A 5,005-nucleotide genomic window follows, 5' to 3' on the forward strand; every position below is an offset into this window, starting at 1 on the left:
TATTGGACTGAATAAAGCCCTTCTATTTCTGAAACCCTTGCGAGTCATTTCATATAATTTTCTCTGTTTTCTCACGACGATACTTAGTGGTGCCAAAATGCGAGAACGAGTGCGTAAGTCACAATTCAATAAAAAAAAAATCTCTTCGTTGCAGAACCTACATCAACAATAGCAAGAGCAGATGCTCATTAACTGGAATGGATGAAAATTCACACAGAAGATCAGGACAAGTAAAATCCAGAACCAGCAACCGGCGAGAGGAACGCAAATGTCGTGGATGCGGTAAAGTTGGGCTGGAGGCTCAGTGTCCCCGAACTCGGTGTTTCGAATGTGTAAACGAAGAAAACATCACCCAATAGTGCCCATATACATGCATATACATCCAATAAAAATACGGACAAAGGGGAGTCAACGGGGTTCAATGCCCAACGAGTACGAAGGAAAAGCCTTTGGCAGAAACCGAGCCGTAAGTACTTCGAGTAAGTCTACGGAAGTTTCAGGAGTATCAGAAACTGAAAAAAAAGTGGATGGAAAAACAAAACAAGCTTTATAATATTACCCGCTGGAAAGGAGGTAAGGGCTCTCTAGTCTGTTGCCTACACCGCCTTTGCAGGAAGCTTTAACTGTTCTAGGATTTTTTGGTTCTTTTACACATTCGATGGTGACAACCTTATGCTCTCTAATGGGAATCACTCTGAATGGGTCCTCCTACTTTGTAGCTCTATGCTCCTTCCCACTCTCTAGTACGCCACCGTCCCGATTTTAAGGTGAACGATCAAAACACGGACACTAATGTTGTGTCGTGCTACTCTATTGAATTTCTCCTTCTAGATTTTGTTTCTGACTTTGACCCTCATCTTTCTCTGCGCCACATAATTAATGACGATATTCCTACCCTCGGTCTCGGTAATTCCTACGACATCCCCGCAGCCCAGAAACAATATCGAAAGGAGAAAACCAATGACCGAGTGTATGGAATGATTGTATCGCTTTGGCCCATCAAATTTCAGACACCAAGGTTCTGTCTTGCCGCCTAGTTTTACTTCTCCCTTTCAATCCTGTACCTAACTTTAGCCCACACACTCCGTCGTGCCATACTATTAACTGCAATAGAGTCCTCACCTGTCACCAGGTCACCCGTCCAGCGTAATCCAAAAACAACCTCGAACGAAGGAAACCTGTGACAGAATGGATCGAGTGGTTGTAAGCGATTATCGCCTTTTAGTTCACCCCGTCCGGCTTTAGCACCTTTTCCAACTGATATACCAACAAACGATCAATGAGAGTGCTGTGGAGCCGTTTAAATGGTGGATGTCCAGCCTTCGATGTATCTTTTAGTGCTTTACAGACCTGGTCATCTCTGACGCAAGGTTGTGACTACATGGTCACTATACTGCTGCTGCAATATTTACCATGCTCGATCTTCAGTCTCCCCGAGGTTCTGGTTTTCTATAAAGTCCGACAACGTTTTTCATTATTATCACACATATCTCTTCTATCTCATTGATTCTTTCCACAGTTGAGTCTTCATCTTCGGTGGTCTTTGCTCTGTTTCCCGATTCTTGAGTGCCTGGTTGTTGCTCCTCTTCCGGGGTTCATTCTCTATTCACATCTATAGATCATTCTCCCTTATTATCGTCGATTATGTAGACCCTCATTGTCCTGGAGAGCCAGTCTACAACCATGTTGTCTTTACCGGGCTTATATATGATACCCACATTATACTGTCTTTGGATCTCCCTCCCTCTTGTGATACGCGCGGTAGATTTTTTCAACTTTCATACCTACAGCCATGTTCTATGATCAGTTTGTACTCTAAAAAGCTTTCCGAAAAAATAGGACCGGAAATATTCCACTGTCCACACAAGCCATAGATGTTCCCGTTCTAAGACGCTATATCGGGATTCTGCTTCTAAACGCCGCTAGTCGGAATTCTACAGGACACTCTTTCCCTCCAGTCTTCTGTACCAACACCCTACCTCCTCCCGAGAGCATACTCACTTGCATTTGTTGTGAGCATAAACGGTTTCGCGAATGCTAGAACTGGTTCCCGTTGTAACTGCTCCTTGCATTTTGGGACGCTATGTGCCATTTTATTCGTCACTATTATCGTGCTCCTTTTCTTTAACAAATTATTGAGGGGCACAAGAGGGGCCCCATGTCCGGAACGGACCTTTTGTAGTGATATAAGGCTCCTAGAAAACCGCATCCCTTTCACATCTGTTGCTACTAACACCCTTTGCAGGGCCGACACATTCTTCACACCTACCTTGGAAATAGTATGTCCCAAAACATTGATCTGGTCTTTCCATAGCATTCTTATATTAATACGAGTATATCCACTCTCCTGAAATGTTCCATGTGGCCCTTTTCTGATCTAGTGAACACTACCAAGTCTTCCACATAAACTTGGCAATAAAAACCTCCATATTATGCAATAAAATATGTAAAATTTGCAGTAAAAAATTGTAAAATATACATCTAAAAATATACTAATATGGGAAAGGGGTGGCTTAGTGGTAAGGAACTGTGGTACTAACTTCAAGGTCACGGAATCAAATGCGACTGAGGCAGATAATTATTTATTCGATTTCTGAAGCCGTGAATCAACCATGGGTTCTAGAGTCTCCCGTGGTCCACCCGGCCTCATAAAGTGGGTACCCATAATTGGAGAAAAATCGTGCAGTCTAGTGTGATTCTGATCAAATTACCTCTTTGCACAACTGTAAGGCCTAGTAAGAGTACTTCCCTACAAAGTATTGAAAACCTGACCCTTCATGGCTTGTAGTGGTACAGATTTATTTTTAAAATTTACTGGCATGTCTATAAAAAATTCTTAATTCTTGATACGAGTATTGAACGAAAATGATTTGAAATATTGTTGTTATTTTTTTTATAAACCAAAAAAGACATTTGTTATAAATCAGATCTGGAACGCCATTCCTTAGAGATAACACGACAGCAACGGTGAAGACGTCACTACACACCGAGACATACCAACCCTTTTTATATTATATAATTAATGGTAACAATAATTTATTGGTAAACAGGTAAACACAAAAAAGCATTTGGAAAGGTATTCAATCATAATAATAGTTTTGCATGGCTCAATCTAATTAATAACATTAACAAATGAAAAACAAAGTAGATAAAAATAAATAAAGTCTCTCTCTAAATATATACTAACAGAAGAATAAAGAAAGTGAACATAATCAAACTGTGTACTGCTATGTATCGAGGCATTAGCCATGATTACAACAATATGTCGTTTATTAAGGTTCTTAGCTATCTGTCCCCGATACCTGGTTAGGGTAGGAGTCTCTTATGCGTCCCCGGATATGGAAACATCTGTGTTAAGTTTGTCACATTACCAGAGTCCCCTGAGAAAATTAGATTGGCTAACCTTTAAGTGTTCTAACAAAAATGATAGGTTTGACGAGGGATCGGAATCAAATTAAGCAGCTGCAGGCCCTTCCTGGACAAGTCAAACTTTTTCACCCCTTATCGGCCCTGAGGAGGGGGACGCCTACCTCGGGAGCCTTCGGTCATCGATAGCCAATGAGATATGAAATTCAAAAATAAGGTAACGCCTTTAAAGGGAAGTGGGAGAAAAAGAGTAGGATAACGAAAACACAGGAAAAAGGGCACAGTCAACAGGAAGGCTTAGACGAGAGAGAACCAGGCATAAGAGAACAGCAGAAGCCGGAGCGGAGCAAGATGCATTTCGACCAGACGAAGTCGTGAGAAGGGCCACGAGACCTGGACATCCTTTATGAACGACACCTACGGAACTACATCCCACGGCATCAGCAGCTTAACTATAAAATTAACCAATAAGTAATAATGTAATAATCTATATTTTATGGCAACCTTTATCTGAATCATTATAACTATTTTAATCATAGTAAAAAATTGTAAATAAACAGTTAATTTCTTTATGTAGTTTATATACTATTATATAACCCAATATATCACACCCTTTATTATGATATATAATTAATGGTAAGGTAATAAATATGGTAAACACACAAATAGCCTTTGGAAAAGAATCCAATTATAATAATAGTTTTTAGGACTCAATATACAATTAATTAATTAACTTATTTTTGGATAATTGCCTTCAGCGATTATCCTGGTATCCCGAATAAATCTCCATAGCATACAAAGCAGTACACGAAATAATAAATAAGTAAAATAAAATATAATAATGATAGTAATAATAAATAAATAAAATAATCACCAGTACATTGTAAATTAATGAAGTTATTTCATTGCTGTTGTTGAAAGCATCGATATCTTCAGCCGGCATCCTAAAACGTGTTGTAAAAAATATTCTGAACCCGTATTGCAAAGAAGGAAGACCCTCTTCCTATTTCTTCTAATAAACACTCATTTAATTTCAAAATATTAACTATATATAATTTGTTGCGATCAGCCTACTATTTACTGGACACACGAATTTCGAGTGTTCATGGGATAGAGCTACCATCAAACCCTTCAATTATGAATTTATCGCTGAGCCCTGTTTAGAAAATTGTTAATAGGGTTGATAGGGGGTCAAACAAAACTTTCCTGTAAGTACTCACTTCTCATTAAAATTGAATAATGCAGGATCTCTTTTGTTATGGTACTGAATAATGCACCTTCATAGGCTGCATTATTTTGGTAAATTGGCTCATTTATAACTACTTTATGAGCAGAACTCTCTTAAATTTCATTATTTCTCCCTAAACTTTCTATATTCTCATCTGATCAATTTTGATTAAATTATTCCTCATACAAGAAGTTAGTTATTTTGTAATGTAACCTTTTACCCCGGCTGGGGACGATATTTGTTTGTAGAGCTTGGTAATTTAATGTGAAACAAAATAGGCCTTTTAAGTATACTACAACAAATAAGGATTAAACAAATGGTTCGGCTATAGGAGATGTGATTTTGGTACTGCATTAGATGATGTTTTTAGGAATGATTGAATAAATTAACGTAAATTGGCTCTTTTATGAT

This window comes from Halyomorpha halys, unplaced genomic scaffold (assembly GCF_000696795.3).
Source record: "Halyomorpha halys isolate HHAL.00 unplaced genomic scaffold, Hhal_1.1 Scaffold590.1, whole genome shotgun sequence".
Classification (NCBI taxonomy): domain Eukaryota; kingdom Metazoa; phylum Arthropoda; class Insecta; order Hemiptera; family Pentatomidae; genus Halyomorpha; species Halyomorpha halys.